This window comes from Talpa occidentalis, unplaced genomic scaffold, assembly GCF_014898055.3.
Source record: "Talpa occidentalis isolate TD23 unplaced genomic scaffold, MPIMG_talOcc4v2.1 talOcc4.2, whole genome shotgun sequence".
NCBI classification, from domain to species: Eukaryota; Metazoa; Chordata; class Mammalia; order Eulipotyphla; family Talpidae; genus Talpa; species Talpa occidentalis.
The window spans coordinates 8,100,558-8,120,679 of record NW_023602073.1 but is presented as its reverse complement, the minus strand read 5'-3'; the positions used below and the strand labels follow the sequence as shown (position 1 = coordinate 8,120,679).

The following is a 20,122-nucleotide window of genomic DNA, read 5'->3' as shown; positions in this document are numbered from 1 at the left end:
TATGCATAAATAAATAAATCTTAAAAAAAAATCACCCCACAGCTCATAGGGGCCTCATGGGCAACAAATATAAACCTAAATTTATGATCCTCTCCCCTAAATCTGGCCCTTATTCTGTTTTCTAGCTCTACAAAAGGCATTTCCACCCACTCAATTATACAACCCAGAAACCTGGAGTCATTTATGACACCCCTAACACTCTTTCGTACCCTTCTATCCAATTAATGCCTCCTGGACTTCTTTACCTGGCTGGCAAATTACCATCTCAAACTTCCCAGAGTTTTGGATTCCACCTTCCTCAATATACCAACACACCTGCTTCCACACATTCCCAGTCTTCAGTAAATAGAACCACCAGTAATTATTCAATCGCTTAGCCCAAAACAACACAAAGCACTGTCATCCTTAATTCCTCTTTTCCTCAAACTCCACAACCAAAGCTTGTCTCAAATATAACAACTTCTCACCACTCCCACTGCAATTCAAGTCCCCCTCATCTATTTCAAGCACTCCTGCAGGAGCTTCCTGACTAGTCTCTTGGTTTCTGTTCCACACAGCAGCCTGGCTTCTTTTTATAGAGCTTTTCAAAATATAAATCATAGGTTATTCTCCTGCCAAAACTCTCCAATGAATTTGCATCTCATTCAGATTGCTTCACAAGCCCCTTATCTGGCTTGCAAGTCTCTACATGTTCTAACTAGCTACAGCCCTGACCTCATTTTTACCACATCGTCCCTTTCTTGGGTATATGGGCCTTCTTGTTATTTCTTGAGTGTGTCAAGCTGTTCCTTCCGCTAAGTCCTTTCTTGGTTTGTGCCATTTGATTTCCTCTCTCTGGAGTGCTCTTCTCCTACATGGCTCATTTTAAGTTCAATCAGGACTTTGCTTAATGTTCACCCTTAATGTTAGGTCCTCCCTGGCTAAAAAGGCTAACCTGCCCTCCCCTATCAGGCCTCCTGACACTGCTTTATTTCTCTGCAAGCACTGACCACTACCTACGACTATCTATTATGGACTGACTTGTTGCACCACTGAGAAGTTCACTGGAAAGGCAGGGATTCTGTCCTGTTCTCTGAAGAATCCAGAAAAACAGGTGGAAGGAACTACAGGACATATTGTTACATGATTTAATAAGTCCTCTCAGTCCCATTTATTTCCTAATTATAAACCAGGACGATTCACCTCCGCCAATCCCTTCTGCCATAACCATCGGCGATCTGTCATTACCTCTTCTTGCTTTGGCTTCTGCTTTAGCCATTGGCCGGTCTTCCTCGGTCTGTTTTTGTCTCTCTAATTGATTCTACACATTGAGGCAAAAAGAAGTTTTTAAAAAAATTAAGTCTAATCCCCTCTCTTTGCTGCTTAAAAATCCCTTGTCTACATTATCAGAAATTGATGTCTTTGCTTAAATCATTGTCTCCACCCTATGAGAGTGGAAGAACTAGGGGGAATACACCTGAGTGAAGAAATCAAATACTATGCAAAAATGAACAAGGAAGTAAGAAAATGAATAGATTTAAAAACCAAAAAAAAAAAGTATTTGTTACCATTCACTAGTAACTATGGCAGGAGAATATTACACTTTAGTCAGCTAGGTCAAAAGTTCCCCAGCAGAGGGCAGAACCCTGAAGAAAAGGATATAAGCAGATATTTTTTTATTGGGGGAAAAATGGGCAAGACAATGGGGACTGTAGGATGCCATAGGGAAAGGCTGCTTTAAGGAGGATCCCTGGGCAAAAGGAAGAGGGGTATTTCAACAGGAGGGTAGACAACCTCAAAGATAACACTCACCTACTTGACATTCAGCTATGTTACTGACAATGCTTCTCGGACTTTAATGCCCACTGAATCGCTCAAGGATCCTATTAAAAAGGCAAACCCTGTGCTTCATCTCCACAGTCCCTTGTGCTCTTTCCTCCCCTGTTTTGACCTCTCCTGCTGCTCTCCCCTGTTGCAGGCCTCAGATCTATGGTCAGTTTGCAAGATTTGGATCCCCCCACCCCCCAACACCTTGTTTGGTTTCTCTATATTCCAAATATAAGTGAAACCATCTGGTGTTTTTCTTTTTTCCTTCTGACTTACTTCCCTGAGGATAATCCCTTCCAGTTCCATCCATGCTGATACAAATGGCATGGGTTTATCTTTTTCATTGCTGAATAGTATTCCATTGTGTATACATACAACATCTTCTTTATTCATTCTTCTGTCTTGAGGTGTTATGGTGGTGGGATAAGTATGGGGACTACACTAGAAATCAAATACTGTCCAAACATTAACAATGTTGTAAGACAACTAATTAATTAAACTAATTAATTTTGTAAAATGCAAATTCTGACTTAGGAGATCTGGAGTGGAGGCTAAATCTCTTTCTTTCTTATAACCTCCTATGTCTTGTAGCTGCAGCTAATACACAGACCAAACTTTTGAGTAGCAGTATCTAGGAAAAGACTCTCTACACCAGATGTTTAACAGAATCATCTGGGGAGTTTTTCAAATATCCAAAGCTCAAGCCCAAGTAAAGACCAACTGGTTTAGAATTTCCGAGGGAAGGATTTTATGTATGTGTGTGCATAAGTTTGTGTTTGTGCTGCTCTTTTTTTCTGGGAGAGGAGACTAAGGTCCACCTATCTGTTTGAGAACAGTCATTTAATACAGGTGATTAAATCTGGGCCCCAGTCAAAAGTACATCCAATTCCCACCAAGCAAGAGTGATCAAACACTTCTATCTTTATCTCAAGTGATCATAAACATCTAAATCAAGAAACCCCATGACAGAAATAGCTCTGAAGAGAAATCCATTGGAAATGCTCCAGTCTAATCCAGTCCTCATAATAAAGCCAATGAAATCTGCTAAACTGCAAGAACATTGCAATCAAAGAAGACACTAGCATCAGAAAGCTCTGCTTTAACACAAGTGATTAAAAAACTCCACTAACCTTCCAGAGCTTTCTCTTTCATCCCACCTATGCTGCCTTTTAACAGAAAGAGACCCCAACTCTTACACTGGTTCCAAAGAGAACCATCTGCACCATTTTACAACACAGTCTACCCAGAAATGCAATCCATGGTTCCAGGAGAAAGAAAACAAGAAAGTTTGCCACATTTACATCCTTCCATTTACTCCAAAGAAACATTAGACTTCAGAACCACCAAGCCTCAGCTGGCTCCATGGCCCCAGCCAACATGCAGGATGGGCAGAGAAAACAAGCACATCCAGATTAAACATCAGCATGTTCCAAATAATTCATTTGTCACTTTCTTTGCCCTGATCTGTGTACCTAGAGAGTCCTATTTAAACACACAGACAAACCTTTGACTATCTCAGAATGCTCATAAAGTCTTAGCAACACAGAAGGGAACACACACTAAGTCAACAATGGGTCAGGAAACTCTTTCAGGGGTCTCTCCTGTGGCCTAGGGGTTAAGTCTCAGCACTATCACTGCCAAGGCCTGAGTTCGATGCCCAGCCAGGGAGCTGACCCACATGGCACAGCATGTCTTGCCCGCTGCTCCCCTCAGCAGTGTATTTCAGTCAATCTGCCTGTTCTGCTCCCCACTCTGTCAATGAATCCTCTCACCACCTCCCCTCAACTCTGGTTTGTACCCCAGTTCTTGTTTGCATAAATAAATCTTTAAAAAAAGATTTGACTTTACAGGCAGTCTTCAATAGCCTAGGATGTACATATGGTCACTCTTCAAAGAATCCATACAAGAAGCACTAATTTAGTTCAAGGTTTCGAGTTCCTCATTTGTCCCAGAAAAGTGAAGAGACCCGCCTAAGGAAATACAGCATTTTAATAGCATAGTGGGAAGCAGAACTTCAGATTTTCCAGTCAATAAACCTAAACTTGTTAATTGTTTAAGATCCTTTTTCTTTCTCTTGTTCTCATCATGCTCACATGAAGCTTTATGTTACTGCAATTATTGTATAAACACAAATGTGAGATACACTGCTGAGGTGGGCAGCGAGGAGCCAGGAGAGGTCTGCTGTGCCATGTGGGTAGCTCCCTGGCCGGGGATGGAAATCATGCTTCAGTGGTTGCAGATAGCTTCACAGTGCTGCAACTTAACCCCTTGCACCACTAGGGAGGCCCCTTCCTTTGCGTTTTCTTTTGTTTGTGAACCCTCATACATTTGCTATATTTTCAAGTTTGTAGAATACTTTTGTAAAAATTCCACTAAATACTTGAAATTTTTGAAAAGAATACGAATATCCATTATAATACATAAATGAGAGAATGAAGCTAATGCATGATGAACTACATTTTTTTTTCTATACCATATAACTTAAAAAGCCAGCATGAAAAATGGCTCAAATCAACAACCCCAAAATTGGACAACAGTGATCTGTTAGTGTCCTCAAGAAGATCTTGTTTCTCTACATGATGGTGTAGCACTATTAGCTGAGAAGACATCTAAGCTGTAAGCAAAAACTTACGTCTTGGCTCCATTTACAAAAAAGAATTTAGTAGATTTGGGAAACATGAATTTTGAAAAAGTAGAAAGGTTGGACAGTGACTAATGGTGACTAGGTGGAATAGGTTGAGGCTTGTTTTATTTGAAATTAAGTTTGAGATGATTGTATTAATTGCTGTGCAGCAAAATGAAATTATCATCCTACTTCAAATCTACATCAAACAAAATTGCCACTATTCCTCACCTCATAATTTTCCCCCAAATCTTTGTTCTTAAAACATGTGAATGTTTCTGACAATTCCTAAAAAGTAAGTTTCTAGAAATCAGGGAATTTTATGTGTGGTACTTACTTTTTAAAATTTTAATTGCCGTAATTTGAACCAGCCTTGCTTTTCTGCCTCTTACTAAATCCATATGCTTACTGCATACCCAAGATTTTTTACACTCTTGTTAAAATCTAACCTAGTTACTATCCTTGAACTGCCACTTTCCAAATGTTTTGAGTTAGCACCATATTTTAGCAAATTAGACTATCAAGGCAAAAGCCTAAGTCAAAGCCATGGGATAGCCATGTCTGAGATTGGTGTCAGGGCTCGCAAGAGACAGAGGGGCACAGGGGGCCAATGTACTTAAAAGTACATGACCTCGAGGATTCATATGTGAGTCCCCAGTAGCTGGCCCGCAAATATCCTAGATCAGGGAATCAGAAACCCCTGAAAGATGAACAGAAACCCCATTCACTTGGCCCCACCCTCAGAGCTGCTGATTCAGTCTGTCTCGGGTGGGGCACAAGAAGTGATAGTTCTGACAAGTTTAGAGTTACTGCTGAAACTGCTAGTCTATGGGTGACGCTTTGAGAACCAATGGCTTAGAATGCAAATATTCATCCTATGAATTCTGTTACAACCCTTGTCTGTATTCCCACTGTTAGAATTCATGGAATCATGTGATTCCAAGCTGTTAGAACTGAAGCATGAGCAGGGTGGGGAGAAGGGAGTAGGATCAAAAGAAAGGTAGGAAGAGCACAAGGGACCATGGTGATAGTTCATGGGTGAATGGGCGGTGGGAATTTTATGGGGATTAAAACCAAGATGAAAATGCATACATGGTACAAAAATGAAAAATGATATAAAAATATATAAAATAAAAAGAAGAACTAAAGCATTAGAAATACTGGAATTTTTACCAACTTAAAAACTCCTTTTCCTTCTAAAGATCATCAACACCACAAACCATAACATTTTTCAAAAACTAAACACTGTTCCATTTTAAGACAATTTGCATTGAGCACACTACCTGGAAAAAGCAGACTCTGACTATAATTTTTTTCTCCCGTTGTAATAGAATTCTGTGTGCTTTGAAGTCGCCCATTCGTTTATTACTCTTAGCTCATAGGCATCACTTAGAAACTGCTACTAGACTGAGATCCTCTTAACTTCCACAAACATGATGCATGAGGGAGGCAGGAAAAAAACAGCCTTTGAACCAGGAGGCCTGGACTTGACCCTGTATTTCTGTTTTGACATGCACTGGTGTGAGAACCAGACTGCTTGATCTCATAGCCCTTGCTTTCTCAAATAACTGGTCCAAAGTCATTCAGTCAAAGTTCATGGTGCACTGCTCAATCCCTTCAGTCTGGGGCCATCTGTAGTCAGATGATACACAATCTGGTTTCTGGGGAAACCTTGGGTGTCCTCAAACAGTTGCTCCTCACATCTTGTATTGACTAAATTTTTATGTATCTAAACTGCAACTGTCAAGCTTTAGAAACCAGAGGTAGGATCACAAAAACCCAACATAAACCTCATCCACTACTTCTGCTAACAAATAAAATTTGGGGAGCATATACCATGTCTAGGCAACACACTTTGCATTTTCCCAGAAGCTGTTCTTATTCAAACCACTCCAGCATCCAGGAATTAAGAGTATGGTACTTCGGTAAGTTGGTTAATTCCACACTGGCTTTCCTTCTCTGTAAAATGGAAGGTGTAGGGAAGCGAAATTTTGCCATCCCAAAATATGATATTTTGCCAAATTTCATGGGAGGGGCAGGAAGGCTGGGTGGGGGTTTGCTTTAGAGAATTGTATTTCTGTGTAAAGTTCTTTATTAAGGGTGTATACCGAAGACCCACTCTCCTTCTCTCTCTCTTTTTTCCAAGATTTATTTTTATTTATTTATGCATAGAAGAGCTGGGGTGCAGGCCAGAGGTGAGGGGGGGTGAGACGATTCACCAGAGACAGAGTAGGGAGCAGAACAGGCAGATCTACTAAAGTACACTGCTGAGGGGAGCAGTGGGCAAGACAGGAGAGGTCTGCTGTGCCTTGTGGGTTGCAACCTGGCATAGGATAGAACCCGGGCCTTAGTGACTAGCAATAGCTTGACAGTGCTGAGATTCCAACCCCTGCACCACCAGAGGCGCTCTCCTTCTCTCTTGCAAAGAAAAAATTTAAGTCTGCATACCTGTGTCTCCTGTACCTTTCCTCATAAGCCTCTATAACTAACCTCCTCTTAGTCTCCCCACCCAAAGCCAGCTGTCTTAGCTAAGCTATTTAGATGGCTGGTCAGTTAGTCATGCTGGTCTCTCGCATGAACGCCGGAGGTATATATGTGGTTATTCAACTTTTTTTACTTGTTCTTTTATCGACCTTTCTGATGCTTGTTTGATTATCTGCCAACCTAGAACACCTAGAGGTACAGGATGATTTCCGTTGTGCTCCAACAAAGGCAAAAGTGAATGGTGGAAGTGGGGGAAATCTTGCAGGATACATGTAACATGTTAGGTACTCAAATCCTTTGCTAGTCTTTCCTGGACTTTTTTATATCAATCAATAAATGGAGTGTCAAAGAAATTGAATAAGGAAACCTATATTCACACTTTGCCAAACAGTCTCGGGCCTCCCAACTAGGAGTAGGAAATAATTCAAACCAATAAGGTTTTTGGTTCATATAGAGCTATTTATTTCCACAAAAATGAAGCTCTACCATGCCTGACCTGATTTCCAGAGATGTTGAACATATTTGCAATCCACAATGTAAACAATTTTTTTAAGATTTATTTATTTATACATAGAAGAACTGGGGTGTAGACGAGAGCTGTGGGGGATGAGAGGATTCACCAAGGACAGAGTGGGGAGCAGAACAGGCTGACTGAAATACACTGCTGAGGGGAGCAGCAGATGACATAGGTATGCTGAGCCATGTGTGGGTCAGCTCCCTGGCCAGGGATCAAAATCAGGCCTTACAGGTGATAGTGCTGAAACTAACCCCTAGCACCAGGAAGGCCCCCACAACCAATTCTTGATGAATTAAAATGTTCAGGGAAAAAGGTTTGAGTTAATTCAATCTTCTAGTTAACTCACAACCACTTAGTTTTAACTCGAGTAAATTTTTTAATTTCCCTTTACAACTTAGCATCATTTTGTCATTAAAAATATAAACTTTTTGTGATAATGCATCTCCCATTATCACCATTATGAGTGTTATCATTCACTCATTCATCTTATCTACGTGTAGTATAAATTTCTAGACACGGTTTACTTTTCTATATTTCTTAACACTCACTGTGGAACCTATGGTATAAAAGCAGCTGAAACTGTACTGATACCAGGCACACTGTCTATTTTTTAAAGACAGAATCACGAGATTAACTTGTTTTGCTACAAATTGTTTCCTCCTTAAATGAGAACCATAAATCAATGAGATGCATTCTTTTAACACAGCAGATTAGAAAAGGTGAGATTTTCAAAAGGTGAGCTATTTCCAGAGCATCAACAAGGCTTTCCTGCGCTCCTGGTGGAACTGCTAAAATGTCATATCAGTAGGGGACACAAATGCTTCTACATGTATGTACATTAACTTTTTATCAGGCAATTTCATTTCCAGAAATATATCCTTAAGAGATACATTTTCACATTTATATAATTACAAAAATTGCCAACTGGAAACAACCATTATTAGGAGGGGCCTAATTAAACAAATTTTGATATAGCATGCTATGGAATCCAACACTTTAAAAGGAAGTTAGGCAAGGTAGGTTTGCACAGTCTCAAACAGAATATGCCCACAATACACTAAATGAAATTTGTAGAACTTAAAGTCCCTACAGAAAAAGAGTCCATTTCTCTGTTGAGCAATGTGTGTGAATATGTATACCTAGATGTGTTTATCCACATTCAAAGAAAGAGTCTGGAGGGGATACAGGTAAACTGTTCATATAGTCTATACTTTGGAAGTTTCATTTTGCGTAAAACCAGCATACATTTCATTTACAATTAAAACTGGCCATAAAAAGAAGGGTGCCAGGAAAAAATGGTAGGAGAAAGGAAAACAGTTAGGATTCACTGTATTTCTAAATCAATTCTCTACTCCTACCAGCATACGTGAAACTGATCACCAAAAACCGCACTGAGGGCCTCGCTGGTAGCGCAGGGGTTAAAGACACAGCACTATCACGCTTTTGCCAGCCACTGCAGCATGAGTTCAATCCCCAACCCACCAGGCACAGCAGACCTCTCCTGTCTCACCAGCTGCTCCCCTCAGCAGTGTATTTCAGTCAGTCTGCCTGTTCTGTTCCTACTCTGTCTCTGGTGAATCCTCTCACATCCCCTACCCCACACCTCTGGCCTGTACCCCAGTTCCTATATTCACAAAAAAATAAAGTGTATCTTTAAAAAAAAAAAAAAAAAGCTTTGCACTGAGCTGACAACTCAGATTAGGACTGCAAGTCACTCTAGACTGGCAACCATAGGGAAGAGAGGATTCAGCCTTGTGGACTTTGTGTCTGTCTTCCTTTGGTGGCCTTCATTTGCCTGCTGACTTCCTATTTCTACAAAGAGATAAATGGGAACTGAAATCCTATACATAACAGCCTAAAATGATGGCAGACTTGGTAAGTAGTTCAGTCTAACTGGACTCATCTGCCTATGGCCCAGTAACCCATCCTAAGTACTTTGGAAAACTGATATTTAGGTGGAATGATCGCCTGGGACAACTCAGTGGGTCTCAAAACATGAGTGCACAAATCCAAAAAAGTATTATATTAATAAATATCTATTGGCTATCCATCTTGTGACCTTTAAAACAGGAATATGTATGTATTTTTTAAAAAGATTTATTTATTTTTGTGAAGGAGAACTGGAGTGCAGGCCAGAGATGCAGGGGTTGAGAGGATTCACCAGAGACAGAGTGGGGAGCAAAACAGGCAGATCTACTGAAATACCCTGCTGAGGGGAGCAGCGGGTGAGACAGGAGAGGTCTGCTGCACCATGTGGGTAGCTCCCTGGCCAGGGATTAAATTCATGTGCTTTCAGTAATCTGCCTATTCTGCTCCCCACTCTGTCTCTGGTGAATACTCTCACCCCCTGCACCTCTGGCCTACACCCCAGGTCTCCTTCACAAAATAACTAAAAATTAATCTTTGGGGAAAAAAAGGGGGTCTGAGCAGGCACTGTACAACAAAGGTAGAAGAACTGAATGACAGCAAAAAAGAAAATGATTTAAACAGGACCACATGAATCCTTAACACAGGTAGTGATATTTTGACAACATTTTAAGAAATGTGACATTCGTATCCAAGTGGATAAGAGGGAAGAGATACTGCAGACATGAAAAGAAATACTCCTGTGGTCTCCCTGGCGGTGCAAGGGGAGCATAGCACAGCACTATGAAGCTATCCACAGCCTCTGCAGCACGAGTTTGATCCCCAGGCCAGCCAGGGAGCTCCCCACATGGTGCAGCAGACCTCTCCTGTCCCACCTGCTGCTCCCCTCAGCAGTGTATTTCAGTAGATCTGCCTGTTCTGCTCCCCACTCTGTCTCTGGTGAATCCTCTTACCCCCCCCCCACCTCTGGCCTGTACCCTAGTTCTTGTATGCATAAATAAATAAATCTTTAAAAAAAAAAAAGAAAAGAAATACTCCCAACCCCCAACTGCAGTCTACCCTAGCAGTTACAGCATACATTAATGAGGATATCCAAGCTATCTCACACACTTTCCTTCATCCTACTCCAGTTCTGTCTCCCTTCATTCTCCACCCTATGCCAAGGCCCCCACCCGACCACCAAACAAAGATTCCAGTGCTCATAACGCTCTTTACCATGGTGGGCAAGACCCTCCGTCTCATCTCTGCTGCCCTCTCCAGTCCCACCCTCAAGCACACCCACCTTCCAACCATAGGTTCCAGGGATATAGCTCAGCGGGCTTCCAGGCAGGCCACTCTCCCTAAGTTCTGCACCTTTACACTTTAGCTGTCACTTCCCCCAGCAGCACTCTACCCACCCACGGCCCCACCAATATCATGAAGGGTCTGCTTTCCACACCAAAGCTGGTCATGCCTATGGACACAATGTGCACAGTGTCAAATGGAAGAGTAGATCAGGACTATGATGAGAACAGAGGACATCGGAATAAAGTTGCTCCTTCAAAGAAGCAACAAACTTGGATGCCTCAATGGATGAAAAGAAAGTTCTCTCCCTGCATACCCAACTCGCCTGCTCTCTGATCATGGTTTGAGCATTTGGCCAGCATTTTGATCTGTGATTCAAACAACTAAACTATTACAAGTTATGCCCTGAAGAAAATAAATACATACAACATACAAGCACAGATTATCAACCTACCATTTTTATAACCTGCTTTGTTTAAATAGAAATTAAATAGTGTTCTATATCATAGGATCATCCCTGTACCCCAACATCATATGCTTTTCTAAGAGAATAGAGAAAAGCCTGAAGTACTCGCTCAACCCAAGATCAAAGTCAAGGATGTTGTGCAAATGAAGCCTGTCTCAAAAGAATTGCATCAACTGAGGGGGAGGGAGGACTAATACTATTTATTAGTATTCCCACATTAGACAGAGCACTGTGGGAGAATTTTTAATGACTAATCTTGTCTTTGCCCTCTAACAAGAGATAACCTTCCTTCAAACAATTCAGAGCTAGTGAGTAGAATAAAAATTAGATTTCACCCATTTTGTTCCAGAGAGCAGAAGTAGTACTAGTAGGTAGGATTTATGTAGAAACATGTGGAAGAAACATGTACATTTATATAGAAACATGTAGAAGAAAAACCAATCATTTCAAATCAGACCCAAATAACCAGTGTTATGGTATCTGCCAGTCTGGGAGGTTTTCAAGCAAAATCAAACTAAGACCAATATACATATCACTATATTCAAGCCAATGTACTCAATGCTTCAGATTATATATTGCAGTCTTCTCTATAACCTTAACATGTGAGTTATTATTATCCCTGTATTATATAAAAGAAAATGAAAACTTGGACTACTCAAAGGTATTAGCAGCTTTGTTATGTCCTGCTGGTCTATCAGTGGCCTGGATTATTATGTTTCCCATCTAACCTTGTTTTCATCGTTGCCCCCTTGTAGTTCATTCTCTGTACAGTCGGGGTGATTGCAACGGTTAATTTTCTGTGTCAACTTCACCACACCATGGGGTGCCCAAATATTTGGTTAAACATTATTTCTAGGTGTGTCTGTGAGAATGCTTACAGATGACATAAGCACTTGAATCTGCAGATTTAGTAAAGCAGACTACCCGCCCCCACACTGCCCCCTGCCAATGTGGGCCAATCTCATCTAATGGATTGAGGGTGAACACAACAGAAAGGCAGAGCTTCTAGTGTGAATGCACTCTCTGCCTGGACCGCTGAGCTGGAACATTGGCCTTCTCTTCCTGCTGGCTGGAATGACCCTTGATTCTCCTGAGTCTCACTCAGGTTTGGAGACAGCAGATTGTGAGACTTTGCCAATAACTGTGTGAGCCAATTTCTTACAGTAGATCTTTTCTCATACACACACACACACAGTCTCCTTACACACCAAGCACACTCCCAACTTAGAACCTCCATACTGCTTTCCTCTGCCTAAGACGATATTCTCCCGGGTAGCTACACCACTTGTTTCCCATGATTTCCAGGCCTCTGCTTAAATAATAACCTATCAGGGAGACTTTCCTGACCTTTCATACTAAAGTTGAAACCTTTTCTCCCACAGTGCTCCCTACCATGCTGATTTTCCTCACAGCACCAATCTTCACCCAACTCCTGTATTTTCTTGTCACCATCAGTGCCTTTCATGAAGATATGAGGGCCTCCCCGGTGGCGCAGCGGTTGAGCGCTGGGTTGCAAAGCTGCCCGCAGCCTCTGCAGCGCCGGTTCGATCCCCGGCTGCTCCCCGGCCACCAGAGGAGGGTCCCACATGGTGCGCAGACCTCTCCTGCCGCCCCCTGCTCCCCTCAGCAGTGTCCTTCGGTCCTTCTGCCTGCTCTGCTCCCCACTCTGGCTCTGGTGAATTCTCTCGCCCTCCCGCGCTTCTGACTGTACCCAGTGCATGTATAAACAAAACGAACAAACAAATAAATAAATAAAACATGCCTCTATAAAAAAAAAAAAAAAAGATATGAGCTACCTGACAACCACATCTTCCATTATTCACCACTATAACTAGACCATCAGAACTGTGTATGCACCATCAATATTTGTTTAAAATGTCAAGTCCAGGCAGCCAGATTTGAGACCCATTGATTTAAATACCAAACTATACATGTACCCCAGAAAAGGATTTCTTCCATTAGGAGGGTGGGGACATGAGGAGATCTAATGTCCCTTCCTATTCTTGGACTGTCACACTGAGACAGAGTCATTAGGGACTTCAGAGGGATTTTTACCATGTTTTCCTCTATTACCACATTTTACCACTTCCCTTGAATAAGTAGGTGGTTAGCATGGCCATGCAGGAGATCATGGGTTCAGGAAGCCAGTTCCCTAGAGTCATCTGTGTGTTATAACTGGCTGCTTTTCAGATGCCATCTGACCCGTATCAACACCATTGTGATGGAAAAACATAGTGTCAAAATTTACATTTCATTTTTTTGACTTACATTTATTGAGGTAATGCTGAGTAACATCACAGTATCTGTCTTATAGGTATAGCTTGACACATTTACAATGGCATGTTATTTCACCACACCTACCACCAAAGTCCCAGAAACCCTCCATTAAACCTACCGCTCCTCTTTGCTCTCTCCCCACCACATTCCCCATCTTTGTCAGAGTCCAAATGCATATGGAACCACAAAAGACTTTGAATAGCTAAAGCTCTCCTGTGAAAAAGAGGGAAGGAGGGTATCACACTCCAGGCTTCAAACTATACCATAAAGCCATAATAACTAAAACAGCATATTACTGGAACAAAACAGACACACAGACCAATGAAACTGCATTGAAAACCCAGAAATAAAATCATATGTTTCTGGAAAACTAATTTATGATAAAAGAGCAAAAATATACACAGGAACAGGACAGCCTCTTCAGTAAATGGTATTGGGAAAACTGAACTGCCTCATGAAAAGAATGAAATTAGAACACTATCTCATACTACACAAAAAAATCAACTCCAAAGGGATAAAAGGCTTAGATATAAGATCTGAAGCCATAAAATACATAGAAGAAAACATAGGAAAAACACCGCATGACATAAACTTCAGGAACATCATTTGAAGACTCACCTCTGGAAGCAAGGAAAACAAAAAAGGTAAACAGCTGGACTACATCAAACTAAAAAATCTTCTGGACAGTGAAACAGACAGTAACCAAAATGAGGAGACACTTTATTGAATGGGAGAAAATATTTGAACACCATACATCTGGCAAGGGACTGATATCAAGATCTACAAAGAATTTATACAAAAACTCAACAAAACCAAAACAAATAATCCTATTAAACTAATGGGCAGAAGAGCTAATTAGAAACTTCTCCAAAAGGGATATAAACACAGCCAACAGACATAGAAAAAAATGTTCTTGTTCACTTATATAGGGAAATGCAGATCAAAACCACAATGAGATACCACCTCCCACCTGTGAGAATGGTGAATTTTAAAAACTCAAAACAGCAAGTGCTACAGAGGATGTGGAGAAAAAGGAACCCTCTTATACTGGTGGTAGGTTTCGTAGTCTGGTCTAGTCAGTATGGAAAGTTACGAGGAGGTTCCTCAAAAACACTAGAAAATGAATCTGCCATACCAGCAGTGAACAGCAATTCCAGTGAGCCAGCAATTCCAGTCCTAAGAATCTACCCTAAGGACACAAAAACATTAATTCAAAAGGAAAACTGCACCCCTGTTTATTGCACCACTATTTACAATAGCCAAGATATGGAAACAACCTAAGTGCCCCAATACAGATAAATGGATCAAGAAGATCCATCGTGGTGTAACACAATGGAGTACTACTTAACAATCAGAAAAGATAAACTCATGCCATTTACAGCAAACTGGATGGAGCTGGAAGGGATTATGCTATGAGAGTTAAGTCAGAAGGACAAAGATAAATACAGTTTGGTTTCACTTATACATGGAATATAGGGAAACCTAATAAAAGGTCAAAGACAAACCATGAAAGCTGATCATAGATCCCAGGCATCCAGGTGGAGGGATGAAAAATTTACATTTTTAAACCAGTGGTTTGACTAAGTGATAAAAAACGTTATCATAGAATTATCATTAAAACTCTTAGGAAGTATGGTAAAGCAAATATAGTAAAGCCTTTTACAAATAAATAAAGATAAAGTTACTGACTCACTAGAGATCACTCAATGCAAAGATAAGGGAAAGCTTCAGACTAACCTTGGGATTCTGAAGCCTGCTGCTAGGAACATGGGCAAGCGCTGCTTTCAATTCTTTGGGGATTATATCCAGATGTGAAATTGCTGGGGACAGGGGAACACTAATCTTACAAGCCAGTGTATTTTAGTGCCAGAAATGAACAGAGTAAGAAGGGCTTTCAATGGGCAGAATTTACTTCTAGCTATTTATGTGTTGGTACAAGTGGACATGAAAACCCAGAGAAGTTCAGAATTTGAAAGTTTAGAAAGGTTGGTATGTTACATGACCAAAAAGGGAACAGAAAAATTGTTCTGTGATATTGCTTGAGTAAGTTGTCTCATTATTTCTTGCAATTCTAGGGAGTTCTCAATAAAAGACACTTAAAATGATACCAGACTAAACAAATCAAGCCGGCAGGTAATTATATCGTTACATTATTATTGGGAGAAAGCAGCTCTTAAATAAAATGAGACAATCTTCCATCAGACTCTTTTATATCCATGAGAAATGTGCTCAACTATTCACTTTCCAAGTCACATTGGTCTTTTTTTTTTTTTTTGGCGTGTTCTTTCCTGTAAGTGTTCTTTCTAGATCTTCAACTTTCAATGCCCAGTCATAAGGTACACTTTAAATAAATTGAACAGGGAAATTTACATATATACTGTCATTGCTAGTCCATGGCTATCTCAAAATAATAGGGAGGTTGAAATCACCAATTTAACCACTTTTTTCTGAAAGGTTAATGAGGCCGTCAGTCAAGTCTTACAGGATTTCCTTTCTCTAAAATACTTTGGAAAACCAGAAGTGTTCAGCAAACTGGGAGAACTTAGGAAAGAAATGAATAATGATGCCAACGTACTTAGGGGTTGATATTGAGCTAGCTGCTCTTCTGGAATTCTCATTTGATGCCTCCTTCAACGTTGACAAAGGGATTATCCTCCCAGATGAGGAAACCAAGGATCAGCACAGTCAAGTCTTTGTCCAAACTCATACAAGATCATCTAATGACAGCAAAGCCTCAGCTTGAATCTGGGCTTTCCTGTCTCCATATCTGTGCTTTTTCTGTTTTCATTGGCATGTCTTAAATTGTTTAATTGTTTATTAACATTGTTTATATGTTCATTTAGAAATGTTTTTGAAATAACATTGGATAATGTTATATAAGGTTCAGGTACACAGCATTATAATTTAATGTGTCTATGTTACATTATGACCCACACCAAAGTCTAGTTTCCATCCACCACTGAACAATTAACCCTTTGACCCAATTTGCTCACCACCCATTCCTCTTCTCTGGCAGCCACTACTCTGTTGTCAGAATCTAAGGGAGTTTTTTGCTTGTTTGTTTAATTTGTTCATTTGCTTTGTTTCTTTATATTCTACATATGAATGCAATCATGATTTTAGTCTTTATCCACCTGACTTATTTCACAGTATAATCACCTCAGAGTTCATTCATGTTGTTAAAAATGGCAAGAATGGGCATCCCTGGTGGCCCAATGGGTTAAGACACAAACTCTGAAGCAATCTGCAGCCTCAGCAGCACGGGTTCGATTTCTCCTGACTCATCAGTGTACTTTCATCTGCTTGTTCTGAGTATCTTGGTGTCTCCATTGTGAGTTGTATTATTGTGAATAAGGCTGCAGTGAACAAAGAGGGATCAGACATCTTTTCAAATTAGTGCATTCATATTCTTCAGATAAATGTCTAGAAGCATAATAGCTGAATTATATGGTATTTCTAGTCTTACGGTTTTTAAAAATCTCCATACTGCCTTCCTGGTGGATGCATCAATTCAAAAACCTACCAAGTATACATAGGTTCCCTGTTCTCTACATTCTTGTCAACATTTGCTAGTTGCCTTTTTGATAAGTCATTCTTATTGGTGTGAGCTCATACCTCATTGCAAGTTTGCTTTGCATTTCCCTAATAATAAGTGAAGATGAAATCTTTTCATGTGCTGTTGGTCTTCTGTATGTCTTCATCAGCGAGATGTCTACTTAGAGCCTCTGCCCATTTTTAATTGTATTGTTTGTTGTTTTGTGTTGAATTGTCTATATATTCATCCCTTGGCAGATGTATGATTTGCAAATATTTTCTCCCATTCAAACACCTTTCCATTTTGGTGCTGATTTCTTTTGCTGTGCAGAAGCTTTCAGGGAGGAATTCCTTTCTTCTAACACAGATTATCAGCTAAAAATCTGGGGAGAACCACTGCAGGTTCTTTGTTTTACTTGAAAGTTACCAACCTACATGGATGCCCATACATGCACACAAACACACACACTGAAAATCTTCCAAAATTGTCTCCCAGGCCACCATATGTGCGCTTTTCTTAAAGGTCACCCCACAGGCCCCAAGAAAAAGAAGGGCTTGGTCTAAAAGTTTTATATTTCCTCTCACTTTTTAAACATTGGAAAAACCATTTGGCTCAGAGAAATGAATAGTAAAAGGAGTTCTAACTACCTGGCGCCAACAGAACGTAATGGAAACAAGGCAAGAATATGGCTGGACTTTATTTTCTTTTCGCTCAGCACATCCTGTCTTTAATCTGAAAGGTAAATAGGCCATGCCCAACATCCCAACTCTTTTCAGGTGAAATTATCTAGGTTATAAAAACAAGCAACACTGTGTTTTCATTATTCCTTAGTTCGTAGCGGACAGAAATAGCTTCCAAAATAAATCTGAGAGGCAAATATCATGCACAAGGGAGCAAGCCCGCAAATTTTCCCTACACTGATAACTGACTTGTGTGAACTTTTTTTGTTTCACTTGAATTATAATTGGGTCATATTATCTGACAGAGTGTGATACAAAAGTCGGAGAAGAAATTCTTGAATCTTCATATTGGGGCTTTTTAAATCCAAGGAGGGGGGTAGAGAGAGAGAGAGAGAGAGAGAGAGAGAGAGAGAAGTAAAAGACAGGGAAGAGGTCATTTGCATATCATTAGTTAGTAAATTAACATCCTTGAGATAGCTAAATTACAAATATACATACTTTTGCAACACCTCTTTCCATAGCCACTAAAAATCAACTTATTTTACTCTGTAGCACACCCATTCACCTATGATTTTAGTCTCCTTGTCCAATTTTGTCCTGTATATTTAGCTTCTGTTGCTTTCCACCACCCTTTCTCTGGCTATTAAAACTCAGCAAATAGTCTAACAAAAACCATCTTCACCAATACAACATGTTAAGCTTCCTCTAACAAGACTCTGGATACATCGATTGATTCTTTGAAGCAACATCTGTCACATTCCTTTCACTGGATGTTATTTAAATCAAGAATTACCTTCATGGAATAATTTAAAGCAGCCTTCCTCAGAGGACTGGTTGCAGGGAAGTTAATAGGTATTCCACTAAAAAAGGTGGCATGGTCAAATGGAAATGCTTCGTCAGGAAAGTTAAACAGGGTCCCCTTGCTTTCCTTTTAACCACAAGATTTCACAGAGCCGCTAAAATGCAAATATATATTTCATCCCTCTAAGAGGAACAGAGAACATGCCAGGTTCCAAGTTAATTTGACAATGGAACACTTTATTCAAGGTCATTTCTGATCTTTGACCAGAGCTGGAGGTCTGTGGAACAGACTTGGGGTGGGGGGACCTATTTAAAGGTCAGGTTTCCTCATGAGGAATGAGCTGGCTAACATCTACTGGTCATGGCAGACACTCCACATCTGTCCATTCTGGACTCCCAGAGCGTACTAATGTTAGAAATAAAAAGAATTTAAGCTCAAAGCAAAATGGTCAGAGAGAATGCTTAGAGAAAACAAGATGAGGCTAGAACATACCAAAATTTCACTGAATGTGTGAAAATACATTTGTGTAGCACCATATGCAGCAAAAGGACCTTATATTTAGACTTTCTCTAATGTTGGGGAGAAAAGGGAACTATCTCAGCAACCCATTTAGAATACATATATGCCAAGAAGTCTTTCCCAGCCAATAGTTTGGGAGATGTCATCCAATCCAATTTAAAATTGGAAATCACTAGTACATGTTGCATTAAAAATATCACCAACTTGTTTTCAGCCTTGACAATAAAAAACACATTTGATATCTTTCAGGACAAATTAAAACATAGGAGATTAGATAACTTTTTAATATTTTTAAGGAAGGGCCTCCCCTGGTGGGGCAGCGGTTGAGCGCTGGGCTGCGAAGCTGCCCACAGCCTCTGCAGCGCAGGTTCGATCCCCGGCTGCCAGCAGGGTCCCACATGGCGCGCAGACCTCTCCTGACTCACCCGCTGCTCCCCTCAGCAGTGTATTTCATCAGTCTGCCTGTTCTGTTCCCCGCTCTGGCTCTGGTGAATTCTCTCACCCTCCCGTGCTTCTGATTGTACCCAGTGCTTAAATAAATAAATAAATCTTTTAAAAAAAATTAATATATTTAAGGAAGAAATACAAGCTCTAAAAAAAATTTGGGGTAGTATTTCAGGTGAAACTGATAGCAATTGCAAATTTGCAGACATTCATGTAACTGAACACACACAGCTTACTATTTTGAGAGATCATAAGGAATGGGGTATCAGGAAGCCAAGGTTAATCTTTATAGGTACAAATAGTTCCAACGTTGGAGAGATACCAAAAATACCAAGCCATTTGATTTCTACTTTTGAGCGCTTAACAATGAGGAAGTATGATTCTAGATGCCAGAATAATGTAATTGCACTAACTTCCACCCCCAAACTGCTGAAGAAAAAATGAGAAGCAATTGTGCTATTTTCAAATGGGAACTAAGATCTATTGAAACAAGAGGTCAGCGCCAGCTCCTTGTGAAGATGAAATGCAACCTTTGCTTGCATACCCTTTACCCAATGTTGACACACAAAGTTGAATCCCACACTATTAAATCTCTGAGCAAAACCTGAATTCCATATCTTGCTTTGAAGCTTCAGTAGCCCTCAGACAAAAAATTTCCATCCTGGCTTTAACCAAATGTGGCTTCTGACTCATTGGTTTCAAGGATTAGCAAGGGTCCAAAACATATGTGAGAAAGGCAGAGAAATAATCACTTTTGAAGCACAGCATTCTTAAACAAAGCAAGACCAGAGGAAGCTGAAGCTGCCCAGTAATGACAAG

The 20,122-nt window shown here is 40.4% G+C and overlaps 1 protein-coding gene across 6 annotated transcripts in view; it reads right to left on the bottom strand.

Annotated features, from left to right (window-relative positions):
• Positions 1–20,122, bottom strand: part of RNF144B (ring finger protein 144B) — a 149,084-nt gene that overhangs the window by 36,990 nt on the left and 91,972 nt on the right. The gene's annotated exons all lie outside the window — the stretch shown is intronic.